Source organism: Phyllobates terribilis, unplaced genomic scaffold (genome assembly GCF_046119375.1).
Source record: "Phyllobates terribilis strain yellow unplaced genomic scaffold, ASM4611937v1 Scaffold_5__5_contigs__length_657084704, whole genome shotgun sequence".
Taxonomy (NCBI): Eukaryota; Metazoa; Chordata; class Amphibia; order Anura; family Dendrobatidae; genus Phyllobates; species Phyllobates terribilis.
In genome coordinates, this window is record NW_027362765.1 from 399,065,703 (window position 1) to 399,088,663 (window position 22,961).

Consider the following 22,961-nt stretch of genomic DNA (forward strand, 5'->3'; position numbering starts at 1 on the left):
ACTGTCCCCATTGGGGCTCACAATCTAGATTCCCTACCAGTATGTCTTTGGAGCGTGGGAGGAAACTGGAGAACCCAGAGGAAACCCACACAAACACGGAGAGAACATGCAAACTCCTTGCAGATGTTGTCCTTGATGGGATTTGAATCCAGGACTCCAGTGCTGCAAAGCAACAGTGCTAACCACTGAGCCACTATACAGTGCTAACCACTGAGCCACCGTGTCAACTGATTTTGGGTGCCAGGCCTCCAAAACGCAAATTAAATCCATTTACATATTAAAAAAAGGGAGAGGCCTGAAACCTCTAATATTTAAAGAAGACCTGTCACCAGATCAAAAGTATCCAGTTTTTGCTCTTGTTTTATTCTCGCTGCTCCCCTGAGTATTCTGTTGTTGATTTTTATCAAATCTGTCACATAGTTCCAGAGATATAGGTCTTTTTCATTTTTATGGTGATTACCAAGGGGGCAGAGCTCACAGGATCCTCAGGGGCATGTCTTTAAGCTTCTCTGCATAATTACCCTGTGAGTCACGCCCACTTAGTAAAGACAATAAAAATTAGTACTAAATAAAAAGACCCAAATCTCTGAAACCGTAAGGCGGATTTTTTAAAAAAATTACAACGGGATACTCAGGGGAGGAGAGGGAATAAGATATACCTTCTTAAAACGAATAGAAAAAATGATCAAAAAACACATTTTTATTGGAAATACATCTAGTATATATCTACGGCTGCCTACAGTGGGATTGCTTTTATTGGAATGGTAAGTTCTGTGTGATTTACCAGAGGCCAGGAGAGATAATATGCAACAATTCTAACCAATAATATTGACTTGCCCCCTGGCCGTGGGGCACTAGGAACCGGGCTTCAGGGCAATGCTGGGAGTAGTAGTGGCGACCCGGTTCCGTGGCTCAGGGTGGTCAGACCAGTGGTAGTCTGCTATGTGCTGTAGGTAATGTCCGACTACGCCACCCGTGGATTGCGGTCAGGGCTAACCGCCGCTGCAGTGCAGACCGCTGGGGCTGATATAAATGTGCAGCACTGAATAGTTCAACTCCCCACGGGAGGAGTATGGCCCCAGGGCAGTATATATAATGGATGATGGAGGGGATGATTCCGACCGCGATAGCCAGGAAAAGGAGGCCTCTTAAACAGTTCAGGGTCTTTATTAGAACAGGTAAAATGACCCAGAAACAGGCCCGGCTAGGAGGGGGGCCTGGATGTCTAAGAACAAGTGGGAAGCTGGCCCTGGTCAGGGTGAGGGTGTAGGCCTACCGTGCTCTCTGTGCTCCTTCTGGCTATTTCCCTCCTTGTAGTGTAACAGCCCACGTTCCCGAGCTCAGCGTGTCCTCTCGTCCGTATGGCTTGCAACTTGGGTCCCTTTCTACTCCTGGCCTGGTACGGCTTTGCTGGTCCCTTCTGCTGTGGCGGAGCCTCCGGGCTTCTTAGGCCAAGGAACATACAGTCCCCTGCGGACTGGTTATCTGCTGTAGGACCTGGAATCCTCCCAGCCTCAGACCCCAAAGTCTGGTAGATTAGTTTCTTTATCTGCCAGGACAGGCTCAGTTCGCCTTTTGTCCTTGGCTCGTGGCTCTCCTACTGCCACACATCCTCTTAGGCTGCAACACAACTGTCTGTCCCTGCTCTGGGACACCTCTCAATCCAGAGACAGGTTGTCCAGTTCTCTCTAACCCTGCCCCTAGCTCCAGCTTTTATAGGGGCAGCCTGCTCCCCCTACTGGTCTGGGACAGGAGGTGCTGAATGCTAATGGTCCTTGACTAGAGGACCTCCCCCTTGCTCTCAGACACAGCTTTATTATATTTGTGGCATCCAGGCCAGGGTGACACATTCCCCCCTAGTAAAATTTAGTACTCCGGGACTAAACAGTAAACAAAGATAATATGCATGACCATAAAACATCAGTAGACAAACGACGCACAGGTTGAGTTCTTAAGGTCACAGTGTGGTCTGTGACCGGGTGTCCATTTCACCAACACAACGGGGAGCCTTAACCAGGTGGGGGTCTGTCCTAGCCCCAAGTCCTTTACAGTCTTAGTTCATTCCTTGGTCAGGCTCCGAACGCAGTCCATACAAAGTCCCAGTTATTAAAAGTCCATAACCTTTGAGTCCGTACGGTAACTGTAAGAAACTGAAATACACAATTACTAATCATGCATGTAACTTTGCAAACATTTCAACACTTGGCAACAGGGTTATTTACAGTTTTAGTGCACCCTATATTCTCGAGCGAGCGGGTACCTTTGTGCTCCTGGTTGACCTGCGTAACCCACTGTCTGGTGGTGGACCGACCTGGTTTTCTTCACTAGCGTTAGGGGTACAGCTACCAGCTTGGTGTACAGGTAGGGCAGGCAGCTGTCTACGGGTCCTTTGGCTCACCGCAGGCATGGCAGGCTCACTGTCAGCAGAGGGTTGACTCTTCTGGGCTGCTGGTACAGGCTCTTCTGTCTCTGGAACTGCTTGCTCTTCTTCACCTTCCGGCTCTGATGTAGGTTGTTGCTGAGCCGGTTGCAGGAAATGCAGAACGGGTACCACTATGGCATCGTTTATTTGAGTCCCGGACTGAGGGAACTCTCCGAGAACGGTGCTGATCATTTCTTCCTTGTCCTCTGCGGGTTCAAGGTCACTTTGATCCTCTTCTGCACTACGGAGTTGCTCGGGGCACCTTTTTAGGTGGTCTCTGGAGACGGTACTAGTGGTTTCTCCTCCATCCTTGGTGATCACGCACACCTTCGAGTTGTCGTGATCAGACTGCAGTACGGTGTAGGGTTCCCTTTCCCACTGGTCGTCCAACTTATGTAGCCTTCTCTTTCGCTTCAGGACCTGCTCACCAGGTTCTAGGGGACCAGCAGGGGCGTGTTGGTTGAAGAGTCTTTCTTGCCTTTCTCTCACCTGGGCCAGGCTCTTCTCCACACTCTCCTGTACCTTCTTGTACTGCAGTCGCCTTTCCGTATCCCAGTCCGCATCCGGGGAGGTGTCCTCAGGTGTTAGGACTCCCGTCTCCAGGTCTATGGGCAGCTTACCTGGTCTGGCTCGCATCAGGTAAGCCGGGGTGCAGTTTGTAGCATTCACCGGGATATGGTTGTATAAGTCTATCAGGTCCGGCAGTTTTTCTGGCCACAGGCTGCGTTCCTCCAGGGGCAACGTCTTCAGGAGATCAATGACTATATTGTTCATTTTCTCACACATCGCGTTGGTTTGTGGGTGGTAAGGCGTTGTCTGAATCTTCTTACAGCCATAGAGGTTGCAGAACTCTTGGAAGATTTCGGCCTCAAACGCTGGACCCTGGTCCGTCAGGACCTGTTCCGGATACCCGTGTGGACGGCAGAAGTATTGCTGGAAGGCTCTGGCCGCCGTTTGGGCTGTCAGGTCTTTTACCGGGACCACCACTAGAAAACGGGAATAGTGGTTCACGATTGTCAGGGCGTAGATGTATCCTGACTGGCTTGGAGCCAATTTGACGTGGTCCAGAGCTACCAGCTCAAGATGCTGCTGGGTGACGATGGGCTTCAAGGGTGTCTTCTGGCTGGTGCGGTCTTTTCTCCTTAAGTTACAAGGGCCACAGTCCCAGCACCACTTCTCTACAGCCCCTCTCATGCCGACCCAAAAGAACCGTCCTCTTAGCAGGAACTCCAGTTTCTTCCAACCGAAGTGCCCCGCTCTGTCATGGTAAGCCCCCAGGACCACAGCTGCATCCCGCCTTGGGACCACGACTTGCCAGGTCAGCTCGTGTGTCCGGTGGTTGACAAGTCTTCTGCACAGCTTGCCTTCATAGAGGAACAGCTTGCTCTTCTCTTTCCATAGCTGCTTGGCTTCTTCTGGAGCATCCGGATCTAAGCGGGCGTCTTCCTGGGTCAGCAGATCTTTCACCAGGCAGATTGCAGGGTCACTATCTTGGGTCTCGGCCCAGCTGTGGTGAGGTAGGGGATTGATCATAACGGTTGTTAAATCTTCCTCCTTCACGCGGTGGGAGTATTGAGCGGCTCCGTACCGGTGAATCGCGGAGAGTTCTACCTCCTCCAGCTCTTCTGGGTCTTCGTCACTTTCAGGTAAGTGAGGCATTCTCGATAGGGCATCAGCGTTGGCATTGGTTTTGCCTGCCCAGTACTTGATCACGAAGTCATAATTGGAGAGACGGGCCATCCACCGCTGTTCCAGGGCACCAAGTCTTGCACTGTCTAGGTGTGTTAACGGGTTGTTGTCCGTGTACACAGTGAACTTTGCGGAGGCCATGTAATGCTTGAAACGTTCCGTTATGGCCCACACCACCGCCAAGAATTCTAGCTTGAAGGAGCTGTAGTTCTCCGGGTTCCTCTCGGTGGGCCTCAGCTTCCGGCTGGCGTACGCGATCACCCTTTCTCTGCCCTGTTGGTTTTGTGACAGTACGGCTCCCAGTCCCACATTACTGGTGTCTGTGTGGAGAATAAAAGGCTGGCCATAATCAGGGTAGGCCAGGATCTCAACCCCTGTGAGGGCCATCTTCAACTGGCGGAAGGACTCCTCTTCCGGTTTATCCCACTTGAAGGGTGGCTTTTGGCTTCTGGACTTAGACTGTCCTATCAGGAGGTCCTGCATAGGAGCTGCCATCTTAGTGAACCCGGGGATGAACCTTCGGTAGTAGCCTACCAACCCGAGGAATTGCCTCACTTCCTTGATGTTCGAAGGGCTTGGCCAGCTCTTGATTGCCGTGACCTTGTCAGGGTCGAGGGCTACTCCTTCCGCACTTACCACGTGCGCTAGTTACTGGACCTTCGGTTTCAACAGGTGACACTTTGATGGTTTCACCTTCAGGCCATAGCCTGCCAGGGCTTCGAACACCTCGGACAGGTGCTTTAGATGGTCCTTGTAAGTCTTCGAATAGACAATCACGTCGTCCAGGTAAAGGAGGACCGTCTCGAAGTTTCGGTGTCCTAGACAGCATTCCATCAGCCTCTGGAAGGTCCCTGGTGCGTTACAGAGCCCGAAGGGCATACAGTTGAACTCGCTCAGTCCCATCGGGGTGGTGAAGGCGGTCTTCTCCTTGTCAGCCTCTGCCACAGGAACCTGCCAGTACCCGCTAGTAAGGTCCAAAGTAGAAAAGAAGTTAGCTGATTTTAGTGCGGCTAAAGACTCCTCTATGCTAGGCAGCGGATATGCGTCTTTGTGGGTGATACGGTTGATTTGTCTATAGTCCACGCACATTCTCATGGTGCCGTCTTTCTTTTTTACCAGAACCAAGGGGGCTGCCCAGGGGCTACAGCTATCTCTAATGACCCGAGCTTCTTTCATTTCCCTCAGCATACCCTTGGCGTTCTGATAATGTGCAGGGGGTACAGGCCTGTGTCTCTCTTTTATTGGTGGGTGGCTCCACGTGGGGATATGGTGTTCTATCCCTTTTACTCTGCCGAAGTCTAGCGGGTGCTTACTAAAAATTCTCTCGTACTCCTGGACCACCCGGTAGACTCCTTGTTTTTGGTGCAGGGGAGTGGAGTCAGCACCCACATGGAGTTTCTGGCACCAGTCCTCCTTTTGTTTCTGGGAGCCATTACCCTCCGCCTGTGGAGATGGAGGCAAAGGCTCCACGGCCCTGATAGCTTTGTGTTAGACAGCAAACAGTTTGGCAAGTGTAGCGTACCTGGGTAAGTGTACCTCCCTCTCCCCAATGTTGAGAATGCGAACGGGCACCCTCCCATGACGGACATCAACCACCCCCCGGGCTGTCAAAATGGTGGGCCTGCTGTCTGAGTACACGGGTTCTACCATGGCTTGGTAGTCTCTACCTCTCAACCCGATTGCAGTCCGACACCAGATCATCATTTCACTTTTGTGAGGCATAGAAATGGGGAATGGGTCACTCAGTCTTACGCTGCCGATCTCACCACCAGACAGTTCTACCTGCTGCCGTCTCATCAGGGCTTTTATCTCCTTGTTCAGGACTCTCTGTTGGCTGGAACTAGCATTCACCGCCACCTGTTGTAGAATTACAATTACCTCTGAAAGACAATTTTCAATCACGTTAGTACTCACAGTTATTTTAGGGTGACTTTCACGACGGTCAATGTCCACAATAATCACTCCCTGTGCCGGTAGTTCAATTTTACCAATTTTAATGGTCATCTCCTTGAACCCCATCTGCGGCACGGGTAAGCCATTACTGGCGATGATGCTCAAGGTACTGTCTGGTTTCCGTGTGATATCAGCATCCGTCCAATACTGCTTAAAAAGTACATAAGGGATAGTAGTTACTTGTGACCCGGTATCCAGCAAGGCGCTCATGGGGATACTGTCCAACACCACGGGTAAAACCGGGCGCCCCCCAACGTACTTACTGCGCCAATTGTAAGGGCCTGGTGATCTTATGCCTGGGGGTTGGCCCTCTGCCCCAGGTTGGACCCGTTTAAATTACAGTACCTGGAAATGTGTCCGGGCTGGTTGCATCGACGGCAAATGGGCTGTCCATCCTCCGCGTAGCGGTCTGTGGGCCTCCCTCAGAACGACGGGGTCCTCCTCTGTCGACGCCATGGGACATCCTCCGGACTTGAAGCCAACTCGATGGGTCTTGACGGGTCCACTTGTAACGCCTGGACGGTCCTGGTCAACGCCGCGACGCTCCTGGTCAGCTCCTGGACTTCGTGGTGCAGATCTTTCGACGGGGCTTGGTTCAGGGCCTGTGCATCGGCCCCCACAGAGTCCATAGAGGAGGGAGCCGCCTCCTGGTGGTAGGTGAGAGCAGGGCGCCGGGGGTTTATAGCGCCACTTGTTGTGGGTTCATGGAGCACCCTTATGGCCCTGTCCTTGAATTGGGCAAAGGTCAGGTCAGGGTTCTGAAAGAACATGAGGCGCAGCTGGGTCCTGTGGGCGCTAGACAGCAGACCTTCTATGAACTGTTCTGTTAGTAGCTTATCCGAATCCTACACGCTGCCAAGGTCAGCTTGTTTGATGGCTCTCAAGGCTTCCTGCAAATTTAGGGTATAGTCTCTGATGCTGTCCTGTGCCTGCTGCTTACATCCATAGAACAGCATTTTAATTTCAGCGGAGGTACGTGTATCAAAGGTACCCCGCAGCCGGGCCAGAATGTCCTTTACGGTCCTTTTTTCCTCAGCGGGCCATGACTTTACCTCCCGCTGGGCTGCGCCAGTTAACTGCCCTGTCAGTATGCTAATCTTCTGTTCCTCTGTCAGGGGGTAAACTTGGAACAAACTGTACAGCCTTTCCTTAAAGTCAGTTAGGGCATGGGGCTCCCCTGAATACTTGGGCAGCCAGGCCGCTCCAGGGATGTAAGGCAGGGAAAATGGCATCGCCGCTGCTGCAGCTGCGCTGGTGGTAGTGGGCGCCTCCGTGTCCGACATCTTCCTCCCCCCTAGTTAAGCGTGGCCTACCTTCCGACGATCCTCTTCTGTAAGCCGCGGCTCCGCTGGTGCTGCTCCGGACGAGGACCTTGTGTCACGTCCTGGTGACATCAGCGTCGCTCTCTCTCCCTTCCAGGACCTTGCGCAGCGTCGGTGCGTGGGGCGGAGCTTCGGGTCTCGCGCGTCTTGAACGTCCACGCCCCTCTTCTTCCCGCGCGGCGTCCTGAAGATGGCGTCCGATGGCGGGAAAACGGCTGAAGATGGCGGGAACCGACGGAAGATTGCGGGAGACGGCTGAAAATGGTGGGAAACGGCTCCGGATGGCGGGAAACCTCTTTTTCAGGTACGTGTACAGTCTTTTTCAGGCACGCAATACCCGTTTGTGGCGGGTTGGTTACAATCCTACCGACTACGCCAAAGCTGACTCGCCCCCTGGGCCGTGGGGCACTCGGAACCGGGCTTCAGGGCAATGCTGGGAGTAGTAGTGGCGACCCGGTTCCGTGGCTCAGGGTGGTCAGACCAGTGGTAGTCTGCTATGTGCTGTAGGTAAGGTCCGACTACGCCACCCGTGGATTGCGGTCAGGGCTAACCGCCGCTGCAGTGCAGACCGCTGGGGCTGATATAAATGTGCAGCACTGAATAGTTCAACTCCCCACGGGAGGAGTATGGCCCCAGGGCAGTATATATAATGGATGATAGAGGGGACGATTCCGACCGTGATAGCCAAGAAACGGAGGCCTCTTAAACAGTTCAGGGTCTTTATTAGAACAGGTAAAATGACCCAGAAACAGGCCCGGCTAGGAGGGGGGCCTGGATGTCTGAGAACAAGTGGGAAGCTGGCCCTGGTCAGGGTGAGGGTGTAGGCCTACCGTGCTCTCTGTGCTCCTTCAGGCTATTTCCCTCCTTGTAGTGTAACAGCCCATGTTCCCGAGCTCACCATGTCCTCTCGCCCGTATGGCTTGCAACTTGGGTCCCTTTCTACTCCCGGCCTGGTACGGCTTTGCTGGTCCCTTCTGCTGTGGCGAAGCCTCCGGGCTTCTTAGGCCAAGGAACATACAGTTCTGCTGTTGGACCTGGAATCCTCCCAGCCTCAGACCCCAAAGTCTGGTAGATTAGTTTCTTTATCTGACAGGACAGGCTCACTTCGCCTTTTGTCCCTGGCTCGTGGCTCTCCTACTGCCACACATCCTCTTAGGCTGCAACACAACTGTCTGTCCCTGCTCTGGGACACCTCTCAATCCAGAGACAGGTTGTCCAGTTCTCTCTAACCCTGCCCCCAGCTCCAGCTTTTATAGGGGCAGCCTGCTCCCCCTACTGGTCTGGGACAGGAGGTGCTGCATGCTAATGGTCCTTGACTAGAGGACCTCCCCCTTGCTTTCAGACACAGCTTCATTATATTTGTGGCATCCAGGCCAGGGTGACACAATATTATCCACAAAACACTGCCACTCCTGTCTATAGGCTGTTTGTGGTATTGCAGCTTAGCCACGTTCACTTCATTGGTGAGACAGCTGTGGCGCTGTTTCTGGAAGCCATGTTTTCCTAATCCTATACAATCTCTTTAACTTTAAAACAGACACAGACCCCCACGAACCTTAAAGGGGTATTCTGAAGTTTAGAAGTTATTCCGTATCCATGTGGTCGATGAAACACACAACCATTCATGTCAAAGACCAACCAAGTCCAGCGCTTGGCTACCTTTGGTGGTCCCACTAAGAATGAATGGAGTGGCAGTCCATATGATCGAGCACCACTTTATTCACACAAGAGCCCCAGTTCTCAGGATCTGTGGAGACCCCAGAGGTTGGACCATCAGCGATTGGGAAGTTATCCCTTATTCCATTGGATAGGAAATAACTTCCAAACTTGAGAATGCCCCTTTAAGTAGGATTAGCACTACTTTGGTCCAGTTGCCACGCTGATAGTCTGTGGCCATCGGCCCAGAGCCCTGCGAACCTCCTCCTACCTCCTGCCACGCTCGGTTACTTTTCTCCCTAGTAGGTCGTTGTTACGTCATCGTTGCGGCATGACACATACATGACGATACTACAGGCCTACTAATAAGATGAGGCGCTGGGGAAGCCGGCAGGAAGGAGGAGGTTCGCAGGGTTCAGGTCCTACTGCCACAGACTACCAGGGTCCTGCAAATATTGCTGCTAAACTCTAGAAGGAATAATAAGTATAAACTGCAAAGCTTCTAAGTAGTTTTATAACTTGGTTCATTGTATACAGGAAATTCTATAAGTGTAGAATTTGGCTTTTTGGACCCCTAAGTTTTGTCTTTTATCCAAAGTCATATTGCAATGCTCGTTAAAGAGTCGATATTGACTTTTAGGATCTCTGCTTCCAATAGATGGCACTAGAGTTCTAGTCCTCTTCCTCTCTGAAGAGTCAATTTGCATATTTGATTTCCCAGAGGAGCATTGCACGGCCTTTAAGTCTCCTCACTTTGACATGCCAGGCTTGGCTTGTCACTCTCCACAAGACACCTAAGGTCAGATTTCAAGGTCCACCCCTGACTGCTGATGCACCATATAACTGATAACAGAAGACAATAGAATACTTTGTATTTACAGTTTATTTGCCAGAATTCTAAATAAAGGAAAAAAAATAGTAACTTCAGTATAATGATTCATCTCTCCATTTTTCAGAATATTTACTGTCTACATTGACTGGACGCATTTCTGCAGATAGCAGACAGACCAGAGCCAGGAGTCTACAGAAAGGTCAACATTTCCATGGGAAGCTCAGCAAATGATTTTCTGCTTCTGTATTAATGTAGATGTGAAGACAGGGCCGACGCTGTGAAAACTTGGCAGGATTTCTTAATCTAGAGCCATGTTTTACTGCTGAGCTCTGTAATCTTCTGGAACCTTTACATATTGACTTCCAGACAAAGATCATACAACATGTCCAATGTCTTGGTCAGTATCGATCAGCATAGGATGCTAACTAATGTTTTTCCCTGTGGTCATTAAATCAGAAGGCCTAGATGTCTGGTCATAGAGAGAATGACTGTAATATATTTATCCCTTTAAATGGGTAATCCATATTCACATTTATTTTTTTTAAAACCCTTCTTGCAGTTGTCCTATAGGAGAAGAAAAAAACCTTTTGCAGAAACTTTGTAACTTTCATGAGCAAATCTGATCCGAAAAACAAATTGTAGCACAAGCTGCAATTTTTCATTGGCGGACAACGGATGAGCAAAAGAAAAAAACGCTCATGGGTGCTGATTTTGGAGCAATTATTTAAACAACATGAGACTTGGAAGTGGAGTGGAAGAAATATCTATTGATGGTAACACGGCAGAAAAGACAGATTTATTATGGCTAAATCAAGACACGTCGTAGAAAAAAATTACTTCTGCTTCCGAAAAGGTATAAACTAAAAATATTACATTATTTTACACAAACAGTGAACTACAAAAAGTAAAAAGAACGTTACACATTTTATATATGCTGCATATAAAGCAATATAAAAAGCCCTGATACATCACTTAAAAATATAAAAATAAATACCTGAATGTGGCAAAAATAAAGAGCTGCTTGTCAACAATACAACACCAGGCCGCATGTTGCTCGTGCTACTGTGAGCAGCCTGTGTGGCCTAAATGTGCTACTATGACCTGCCGGGTCTCCAGACTTGTCTCCCATTGGGCACATCTGGGACTTCATTAGTTGGGAATTACAGAAGAGCTGCCAGCAGCGGATCTTGATGATTTGCTCAAGTGCATTCAGTGGCAGAACATTTCTCAGATGACCATTAATTACCCCATTGATAGCAGCCGAGGCTGTAAGTGTCGGGACTGCTCCACTCATACTCGATGCTTAATAAATGAAGATGTTTTGAAAATGTTGTTTCCATTTTATTCTCATCATTTGAATATCATTATGTTACACGCACGCCGCCTAAGTTAGTTCAGATAGGGGCGAGACCGGTTACATGAATTCCTTGGAATCCTGGGGGAACCGTTACTCAAGGCGACCACAGACCATGTGCTGCAGCTTCTTTCAGGCACACGATAGATTCCGTTGCTGACCAGACACATCTGACAAGAGTCTTCAGAAACGGTAAAACAGTAACATTTAATGAGGCACAGCCAGCGCAATGCAAATGTCTCTTTGAGCAACAGGCTCCAGTAATAACAGTACAGTCTCTTTGCGGCACAGTAGTACACAGTCTATCCAGTAGCACAGTACAGTACAGTTTTAATGCATACACAGCCACAGGTTTTTCCTTTACAAAGACTCAATAGTACACAGCATTCTTTATCCTGCATGGAGATGGAGGGGGGGCGGGGAGGGTGTGATGAGGGAGATAATCTCTATGACAGGCTTCCTTCCAGTCCTTATCTTCCTAGCCGATAATACTCCACACTGTTAGCTCAGGGAGTCTAACTGACCTTTGTTTAGCTTCTCTCCTGACCTGAATTCTGTTCCCTTGCCTTCTGTGAGATACAGATCATAAGCCACCTTTCTCTTCAATCAGACAGTAAACAACTTCCCCACAATTTCCCTGGGGCTAAAACACTGCCCTTCTCCTGTGACTGTGTTAAACCCTCTAGTTGCTGGATGCTTCTGGAGCACAACACTTCCTGTCTTCTGTGCTTGTGTTACTTCTAATAGTTGCGGAATGCTTTTAAAGCAACAGCACTACTTCTGCATGTCACACCCTGCAACAACACTACTTCTGCATGTCACACTCAGCAACAGCACTGTAGCGTCGGCGTCCCTGCCTCCTGCTAGGCAGGGACGCTGTTCCCCTCACCTCTCCGCTCCGTGCCCGGCGTCTTCCTCCCGCTCTGCTGGCAGCGCGTGCTCCTTTCCGGCCACTGTGCTTAGGGCGCGCGCGCGCGCGCTCCCCCTCTCTTAAAGGGGCCGCGCGCGCCGTCCTAAGGAGTCCCCAGCCAATGGCCGGAGGATCTCTCCATATATAAGGCACCTCCTCCAAAATGGAGGTGCCCGAGCTATGTTGTAGCATAGTTCATCACTCTGCTTCAGCCCTCAGGTCCCGTTACCAGTTACCTGCCAGTTTCCTGCCAGTTTCCTGTCTGATACCTGCCTGACTCGTGTCTATCTGCTGTTATTCCTGCGGTCCGACAGTCTGCCTACCAGTCCTGCCAGTCTGTCTATGGATCCGTCTGCCCGCTCACCTGGGAGCGCTCACCTGCTACCTGCCTGCTAGCCTACCTGGAGGCTCTGCCGTCACGTGCTGTGACCACCTGCCTGTCCAGAGAATCTTACCCGCTCACCTGGGAGCGCTCACCTGCTACCTGCCCGCTAGCCTACCTGGAGGCTCTGCCGTCACGTGCTGTGACCACCTGCCCGTCCAGAGACTCTTGCCCGCTCACCTGGGAGCGTCCACCTGATACCTGCCTGTTTGCCTACCTGGAGGCTCTGCCGTCACTTGCTGTGACCACCCGCTTGTCCAGGGACTCTCGCCCGCTCACCTGGGAGCGTCCACCCGCTACCTGCCTGCTTGCCTACCTGGAGGCTCAGCCGTCACTTGCTGTGACCACCCGCTTGACCAGAGACTCTCGCCCGCCGACCTGGGAGCGTCCACCCGCTACCTGCCTGCTTGCCTACCTGGAGGCTCAGCCGTCACTAGCTGTGACCACCCGCTTGTCCAGAGACTCTCGCCCGCTCACCTGGGAGCGTCCACCTGCTACCTGCCTGCTAGCCTACCTGGAGGCTTAGCCATCACTTGCCGTGACCACCCGCCTGTCAAGAGACTGCCCCCGTCACTTGCCGTGACCTCCTGCCCTCTTACCCAGAGACTGTCCCTGTCACTGGCCGTGATCTCCTGCCCTCTTACCCAGAGACAGTCCCTGTTACTTGCCGTGATCTCCTGCCCTCTTACCCAGAGACTGTCCCCGTCACTAGCCGTGACTGCCTGCCCGCCTTCCCTGGGTGTCACCCGCTTCCTTACAAGGACTGCCCCTTTGTATAGTTGCTCTGTGGTTCCACCTCCCAGACCCGTTACAGTTTGCTCGGGCCATGGAACCCGGTGGCACCCAAGCTCCCTCGCCCTCGGACCTATGTCATGAACTGTCCCGTCAGAGGTCCCAACAGGAGTCCATCCTGAGTCACCTGCGGAATGTCAACTCTCGCCTGGACACTCTGACTGCTCCACCAGCAACTAACGCTAGTGTCATGACTCGCAACCCGGCTGCGCTGCTGCCCACCAATACCATGGTATCCTGCCCCGGACCCCGGCTTTCTGCACCTCCTCGCTTCGGAGGCGACCCCGCTCAAGCTCGGGGCTTCCTAAACCAGTGCACCCTGCACTTTGCACTCTTGTCCCACCAGTTTATCTCCGACCGGGCCAAAGTAGCCTTCATCATGTCCCATCTCACGGGGGAGGCACTGGCTTGGCTAAATCCTCTATGGGAGAGAGGAGACCCCCTGGTGACCGACCTGCCAGCCTTTCTCAAGGCTTTCCGGAAAGTCTTCGACGAACCCGGACAGAAGACCTCATCCGCATCATCTCTGCTACGCCTCCATCAAGGAAATCTCACCGTGGGCCAATATGCCATACGGTTCCGTACCCTTGCTTCGGAGCTGGCCTGGGATAACGACGCCCTGGTGTCTGTCTTTTGGGAGGGTCTGTCCGGCCGTATTAAAGATGAACTCGCCGGTCGGGACATTCCTACCACTCTCGACGACTTAATAACTCTTGCCACCCGGATTGACATCCGGTTCCAGGAGCGCGCCAAAGAGGTCACCCGTGAGAGGAGGTTTCCACGTCTAGCCCCTACCTTTCAGAAACCCGTCTCTTCTCCCGCTACTCCCCAGGCGCACTCATCCGAACCTATGCAGGTCGACCAGACCAAGATGGTCAAAACCCGTCAAGAGTTACGCCGAGCTGAGGGGAGCTGCTTCTATTGTGGCAGTAAGGAGCACCGGATCCGTACCTGCCCGGAGAGGTCGGGAAACGCCTGTGTCTAGGATCGCTCAGAGAGGTCGTCCTAGACAAGAATAAACCCTCTCCATCTCTGTTGCTGTCGGTCTCTATCATCTGCGGGGAGAACCGTTATTTTGAACTAGCCCAACTTGACTCTGGAGCTGCCGGAAATCTAATTTCTCAGTCCCTGGTAGAAAAATACCGCATTCCCACCAAACCTCTGGCTGTACCCTTATCTGTCGCTGCCGTGGATGGGGGCCTCTTACCACGTCCCATCCAACTCATCACCGAATCCATTACTCTGCAGGTGGGAATGCTGCACTCTGAGAGCATCTTCTTTCATGTTCTGCCTGGACTCTCTCACGCCCTCTTGCTAGGCCTACCTTGGCTTCAGAGACATGCACCCGTGCTTGATTGGCAGACCGGAGAAGTCCTTCGCTGGGGACAGGACTGCCATAAGACTTGTTTAGTTCCCGTCCATCCTGTCCGTCCTTCTCCTACCCCTGCTAATCTACCTGGACTTCCGATTCCCTATTGGTCTTATGCGGACGTCTTTAATAAAAAGGAGGCAGAGACATTACCCCCTCATAGACCATACGACTGCCCAATCGACCTGTTACCCGGCGCTACTCCTCCCCGTGGGCGTATTTACCCTTTGTCCGCTGCTGAGACCCGGTCCATGTCTGAATATATTGAGGAGAATCTGGCCCGGGGATTTATCTGGAAATCTACCTCCCCGGCGGGAGCAGGCTTCTTCTTCGTTAAAAAGAAGGACGGCTCACTCCGTCCCTGTATAGACTATAGAGGCCTTAACCAGATCACGGTGAAGAATAAATACCCCCTTCCGCTCATTCCGGAATTATTTGACCGTCTGAGGGGGGCTACAATCTTCACCAAGCTGGACCTCCGTGGGGCCTATAACCTGGTCCGTATCCGTCAGGGGGATGAATGGAAGACGGCATTCAACACCCGGGACGGCCACTATGAATACCTGGTAATGCCCTTTGGTCTCTGTAACGCTCCCGCCGTCTTTCAAGAGTTGGTCAATGACATCTTCCGGGACCTTCTCTACTCCTGCGTAGTGGTGTACCTGGACGACATCTTGGTCTTCTCTCCGGATCTTCTCACTCACCGGAGGGATGTTCGTCAGGTCCTGCTCAGGCAGAACCACCTCTACGCTAAATATGAGAAGTGCCTCTTTGAGCAGACCTCGCTTCCGTTTTTGGGCTACATAATTTCTCAGACCGGCCTACGAATGGATCCTGAGAAACTGTCTGCCATCGAGAAGTGGCCTCAACCAGAGGGGTTGAAGGCTATTCAGTGGTTCCTGGGCTTCGCCAACTACTACCGCCTCTTTATACCGCACTTCTCTTCCCGGACTGCCCCAATCTCTGCGCTCACCCGTAAGGGCACTAATCCCAGAGAATGGCCGCCCGAAGCAGAGGAAGCCTTTCTTTCCTTAAAACAGGCTTTCTCTTCCGCCCCGGTGCTGCATCGCCCGGACGGCAACAAGCAATTCTTCCTGGAAGTTGACGCCTCCTCCTCTGGAGCCGGAGCGGTACTTACCCAAAAATCGTCTTCCGGAAGACTGGTAACTTGCGGCTTCTTCTCCAAACTCTTCTCCTCTTCTGAGCGCAACTATTCTATAGGAGACCGAGAGTTATTGGCCATTAAGCTGGCATTGGAGGAGTGGCGTTACCTGCTCGAGGGGGCTCTTCACCCGGTAATAATTTACACGGACCACAAGAACTTGGCTTACCTCCAGAGTGCCCAGAGACTTAACCCGCGCCAAGCCCGGTGGTCCTTGTTTTTTGCTCGCTTTGATTTCGTTCTTCATTTTCGCCCGGCTGACAAAAACATCAAAGCTGACGCCTTGTCCCGATCCTTCCTGGTGTCTGATCTCGAGGAGGAACCTAAACACATCATCGATCCCTCCAGAGTAATGCAGGTGGCTCCCGTGAATCTAAATCGTCTCCCTCCCGGTAAGACGTTCGTAACTGTACCCGATCGGGAGAAGATCCTACACTGGGGTCACTCGTCTAAGCTAGCTGGCCACGCCGGTCAGAAAAAGACCCTCCAGCTTATTACCCGGCACTACTGGTGGCCTACCCTGCACAAGGACGTAATAGACTTTGTTTCTGCCTGTGTGTCCTGCGCCCGCAACAAGGTTCCAAGACACCTGCCAGCCGGTCGCCTTCTTCCTCTTCCAGTACCTGCTGCCCCCTGGCAGCATATAGCTATGGACTTTATTACAGATCTCCCTGTCTCTGCCGGTTGTACGGTCATTTGGGTGGTCGCTGACCGCTTTTCCAAGATGGCTCACTTCATTCCCCTGCCGGGCCTCCCGTCTGCACCCGAGCTGGCTAAAGACTTTATCCGCCACATCTTCCATCTCCATGGCCTGCCTCTCCACATCGTGTCGGATCGTGGGGTTCAGTTCACCTCACGCTTCTGGAGAGCCACATGTAAGCTGCTAGACGTCACCCTGGACTTCTCCTCCGCTTACCACCCACAGTCCAATGGTCAAGTGGAGCAGATCAATCAGATCCTGACCAGTTACCTCCGGCACTTCGTTAATGCCCACCATTCAGACTGTGTGGATCCCCTACCATGGGCCGAATTCTCTTACAATAACCACGAGAGCGAATCGTCCTCCAAATCCCCGTTTTTTGTAGTCTTTGGTCAGCATCCTCGGATTCCATTTCCCGTCTCCACCTCGGTGGACAATCCGGCTGCGGAATCCCTCGTTAGCGAATTTTCCTCCATTTGGGAGAGTACCCGATCCGCACTCCTTCAGTCGTCCGAGCGGATGAAAAAACACGCTGACAAAAGACACCTGGATCCTCCACAATTCCGTCCTGGAGATAAAGTTTGTCTCTCGTCCAAGTATGTCCAGCTCAAGGTTCCTTCCTACAAGTTAGGGCCTCGGTTCATCGGCCCACTGGAGGTTATCAAACAGATCAACCCGGTGGCCTATAAATTGAAACTCCCGGCCAACTTGCGGATCCCTAACTCCTTCCATGTATCTCTCCTCAAACCCGTGGTACTTAACTCTTTTTCCAAGTCTACACGTACGCCTCCTGCTCCGGTTTCCGCTGAAAACGAGTTTAAGGTAGAGAACATTCTGGCCACCAAAAGGGTAAGAGGAAAGACCTTTTTTCTAGTAGATTGGAAGGGGTTTGGTCCTGAGGAGAGAACGTGGGAGCCTCGGGAGAACATCCATGCCCCTCTCATCCTTGATAAATTTCTGTCTGGCCTAAAGAAGGGGGGGCCTAAAGGGGGGGGTACTGTAGCGTCGGCGTCCCTGCCTCCTGCTAGGCAGGGACGCCGTTCCCCTCACCTCTCCGCTCCGTGCCCGGCGTCTTCCTCCCGCTCTGCTGGCAGCGCGCGCTCCTTCCCGGCCACTGTGCTTAGGGCGCGCGCGCGTGCGCTCCCCCTCTCTTAAAGGGGCCGCGCGCTCCGTCCTAAGGAGTCCCCAGCCAATGGCCGGAGGATCTCTCCATATATAAGGCACCTCCTCCAAAATGGAGGTGCCCGAGCAATGTTGTAGCATAGTTCATCACTCTGCTTCAGCCCTCAGGTCCGTTTCCAGTTACCTGCCAGTTTCCTGTCTGATACCTGCCTGACTCGTGTCTATCTGCTGTTATTCCTGCGGTCCGACAGTCTGCCTACCAGTCTGTCTATGGATCCGTCTGCCCGCTCACCTGGGAGCGCTCACCTGCTACCTGCCTGCTAGCCTACCTGGAGGCTCTGCCGTCACGTGCTGTGACCACTTGCCTGTCCAGAGAATCTTACCCGCTCACCTGGGAGCGCTCACCTGCTACCTGCCCGCTAGCCTACCTGGAGGCTCTGCCGTCACGTGCTGTGACCACCTGCCCATCCAGAGACTCTTGCCCGCTCACCTGGGAGCGTCCACCTGTTACCTGCCTGTTTGCCTACCTGAAGGCTCTGCCGTCACTTGCTGTGACCACCCGCTTGTCCAGAGACTCTCGCCCGCTCACCTGGGAGCGTCCACCTGCTACCTGCCTGCTTGCCTACCTGGAGGCTCAGCCGTAACTTGCTGTAACCACCCGCTTGACCAGAGACTCTCGCCCGCTCACCTGGGAGCATCCACCCGCTACCTGCCTGCTTGCCTACCTGGAGGCTCAGCCGTCACTTGCTGTGACCACCCGCTTGTCCAGAGACTCTCGCACGCTCACCTGGGAGCGTCCACCCGCTACCTGCCTGCTATCCTACCTGGAGGCTTAGCCATCACTTGCCGTGACCACCCGCCTGTCAAGAGACTGCCCCCGTCACTTGCCGTGACCTCCTGCCCTCTTACCCAGAGACTGTCCCCGTCACTGGCCGTGATCTCCTGCCCTCTTACCCAGAGACTGTCCCCGTTACTTGCCGTGATCTCCTGCCCTCTTACCCAGAGACTGTCCCCGTCACTAGCCGTGACTGCCTGCCCGCCTTCCCTGGGTGTCACCCGCTTCCTTACAAGGACTGCCCCTTTGTATAGTTGCTCTGTGGTTCCACCTCCCAGACCCGTTACAAGCACTACTTCTGCATGTCACACTCTGCAACAGCACTACTTCTGCATGTCACACTCTGCAACAGCACTACTTCTGCATGTCACACTCAGCAACAGCACTACTTCTGCATGTCACACTCTGCAACAGCACTACTTCTGCATGTCACACTCTGCAACAGCACTACTTCTGCATGTCACACTCAGCAACAGCACTACTTCTGCATGTCACACTCAGCAACAGCACTACTTCTGCATGTGACGCACCCCCTGGGCCTGTGTTGTGCAGGGGAACCCGGAACCGGGCCTGTTGTAGAATGCTGGGGGTTGTAGTCTCCGTGTGGCGGTGACCCGGTCTGTGCCCAGGGTGGTCAAACCAGTGTCAGTCTTAATGTATAGCAAATGTCCGACTACGCCACCCGTGGATTGCGGTCAGTGGGGACCGCCGCCGCGCTGCAGACCGCTGAGGCTGATGTGGTTTGCGCAGCTGAGTATGGGATAACTCCCCACGGGAGGAGTATTGCCTCAGGGCAGCTAATGTGAGAGAGATGATGGGAGTGATGGTGTGAGCGTCCCAGTGCTAATGGTGCTGGTGCGGCGAGGAACCACAGAGACATGCGGTTGCAGTTTTCAATGCTTTACTCACAGTTGTTGTTCATGTCAATGCTGCAGGCGATGACTGCCCGAGCCGTGCTGCGTCCACCAGGTGAGGGACTCGGTCAACTCCCAGGTAATTCCAGAGTGTGGTTCAGAGCTCCCTTCTCTACCTTTCTCTGGCCGTCCCCACCAGTGACCCACCTTTGTCCAGCTTCCTCGGGCCTTCTGTTGACGAAACCTCTCCCGGTTTCCCTGACCCTATACGGTATGCCTATCTGGTGGATGCAGTGAGGGGTCGCACCAAGATGTGGTAACAACCTCCGGTCTTTGGCTGAGGAATCTGTTGCCTCCACCAATTTGGGTTCCGGTACCCTGTTCTGTCAACCCTTCACCCTGTATCTCCTCTGGGCATATGGGGTTCCTTCTGTCCTCGTGTCTCTGGGCCTTTCTCTGTGTTCCTTGCTTCCTTTCTCCTCTGTTCCAGTTCCTTTCTTACTTTCCTTTCCGTTCCTTCTCCTCTCTCTTTCTGCTGTTTCTGGCCTCCACTCCAGACCTGCCTCTGGAGCTGGGCCCAGACTGAGCCACAGCTCCCTGTCAGCCCTCTCTGGCTGAACTCCTGTCTTCTTCTCCTCCTCTCTGAACTGAACTGGACTGAACCCTGTTCTAAGATGGTGCCCACCTTATATACCTCCTTCTAACACCCGAGCCCAGGTGACTAGCAACCAATGGGCTCCTACCTATGCCCAGAGACCCACCCCTATCTGCTTCTACACCACTGGGTATTCCTCCCCCCGCCCCACTCCAGCCAGGGACAGATGCTGTCGTGCCTGCACTTCTGTCTAGTGGGAGCACCGTTGAGCTGTCCCTCGGAAATGGGGTGTGTGTGGTGCATGCAGCTTACTGAGTCCTGGTCCACACTCCATCCTTACCCGAGAGTGGAATATCACACCTCTGGTTTGAGGTGCAATACCCCTGTAGCAGCCGAGCCCTCGGGGTGCTACATTCCCCCCTGGTAAATCACAGCACGTCCTCGGGCTGGAAAAGAGCAAAACAATTTAAACATACAAATTTTTAGAATGCATTCGTATATAAGACAATAACTATAAACCCATCCCTTTATGGGAGGTACTTTTCTCTTTTAACGTTGCTGGTACTCTTTTTCTTTTCTTTAACATTCTTCTGTCACTAGCTATGGTCAAAACTACCGGAACTCTTTTAGCATATAAAACATCACATGAAACATTTGCATTATTATTCTAGCAGCATATAAAACTTTTCAATATAAAACTTTTTCAAGTAGAACATTCTTGAGCTCTGGCCGCTGTGCAACTTGCGACCAGGAAAAGGTGCAACAGTCCATTTAATCTGCCTTGAGGTAGACGTTGCGGTTTTTGTATAAAACCAGTAGGGGGCGCTTTAGGAAGCGCAACTATTTACAGGGGTGGCCGCTCTCAGTCCTCGGCCAGTGGGGATAGGGGAATGGCTGTTCACAGTCCTCAGCCTGGTTAGGGATTGAGGGGGGTTAACTTGCACACGGGTAACAGTCCTTTAACTATTCCACACTAGTCCCAACGGGGACCACACTTCAATCAGCAGCAGTTCTCATAACAGTTCTTGTAACAGTTCTGGTACCCTGACGGGTAACTATATACAGTTCCACTTTACCGTTTACTGGTAACGGTGTCATCCTGATGCTCCTTGCTCTTCCGGGTAATCTTCTGGTCCGTCCAGACCCTCAGTGTACTCCGTGTCTGGGCGGTACTGCAGTTCCTCCTCCGTGAGCCGGTGAACGTGGAGGGCGTACAGTCCCTTTGCGCCCTTGTGCCGGGTGTAGGTGACCAAGTCACCGGGGTACAGGTCACGTCCGTGATGTCCCTCTGGCAGATGGCTTTCGACGTCCCTTCTGGTGACGAAGACGTCGGTGTCAGCCTCCGGGTCTCTTATGAAGCCCCAGCCATGCTCTAGCTGGAACTTGACTACGGTCCTGGTGGCTCTGGGACCGCGGATGATGTGGGTGTCTTGTCGGGCCCTCCTCTTCTGTTCCGCGCTCCTGGCCTGGAGTCGCTCCTCCCTGATGCGCCTCTGCCGCCGCTCTCTTTCATAGGTGGCCAGCTGCTGACGGCAGCAATCCAGGCGCTGGGCTGCTTCCGCCCGGGTCTCCTGGGTGAACCCCATGAGACTCTCGCCGGTGGGGTCCCATGCAAACTGGGCATCCTCCAGAGGGGGTGGAGCGATGTTGGCGGGCTCCGGGGCCGGGATCAGAGGCTCGCTCAGGGGTTGTTCTCCCCGGAGACGGGGGTTGTCAAACTCTGGTGGCCACTCAAAGGGCAGCCCTTCCGGGCTGGTATGTTGGGCGTACAGGTCCGCACCCAGGGGCGGCACCGCAGGCTTCGGACGTGTGGCAGCGCCCGGGGGCACTCGGCCTAGCGACCAGGCCGGTGGTCGCTTGTTGGTCGCGCCCGGGGGTGGCACCGCCAAGGTAGGGGGCGCTGGTGAGGCAGCGGCGCCGGGGTGTGCTGGGCCTTGCGTCCTGGCCTGTGACGTCTCCCGCGTTACGGCGCCCGGGTTCAGAGGGCACAGCGCGGGGCGGAGCGTGATGACGGTTCTCGTTGCCTGAGGCCTAGCTGGCGGCGGTGGAGGCATGGTGTCAGGTACGGTCCCCGGGGCTTTGGGTCCCGCAACGGAGGGTGAGGGCAGGCTGGTGTTCCCAGGGCTTGGGGTGGTGGCGTCCCCATTACCTGCCTCGGTCTCCATGGCCTCCTCCGCGGCGTCGTCTGCAGCTGCCGGTCCCGGCGGGGTCCTCCGCTGGCTGCCTTCGTGCTGCCGGGTCATCTCCTCCTTCCACCCGGCAAACACATCCCGCTGCGCCCGGACCATTCTTCTGTTTAGGTCTTCCAGCGCTGCGCGCGCACTGCCCGGGTCTCTAGGCAGCTGGGCCAGCAACTCTGTCAGGCTGCAGGGTGGCTCAGCTTGCAGCAGGCTGCGGGCCAGGGTGCTGGTGGAGTTCTCTGCTCCTTCCATCTCCGGGTGCAGCAGGTCCAGACTGATCAAGGCCGCACCCAGCCCCTCAGTTTTCTTTCCTATCTGCCCCCATGGGGGTTGGTCTTGGGGGCATCTGCTGACAATCACCCTCAGGGGCAGCCCCCCCACGTTGATGGACATCTCCACTGCTGCACTCATGGCTGGTGGGGGCGGGCTCCTTCTTTGGCGCCATTCTGGGACCTGGCCCACGATGGGAGGTGGCTTCCTGCTGTCCTTTGGTGCGCACATAATGGCGTCCGCTCTGCCAGGGCGGGAAAAACGGATGAAGACGGCGGGAAACGGTCCAAGATGGCGTCCGATGGCGGGAATCGGCTCCGGATGGCGGGAAACGACTCCGGACGGCGGGAAACTTCTGGAAATGGCGGGAGACTTCTTTTTAAGGTACATGTGCAGTTTTCTTCAGGCACGCAATACCCGCTTGTGGCGGGTTGGTAATGATCCTGCCGACTACGCCAAAGTTGACGCGCCCCCTGGGCCTGTGTTGTGCAGGGGAACCCGGAACCGGGCCTGTTGTAGAATGCTGGGGGTTGTAGTCTCCGTGTGGCGGTGACCCGGTCCG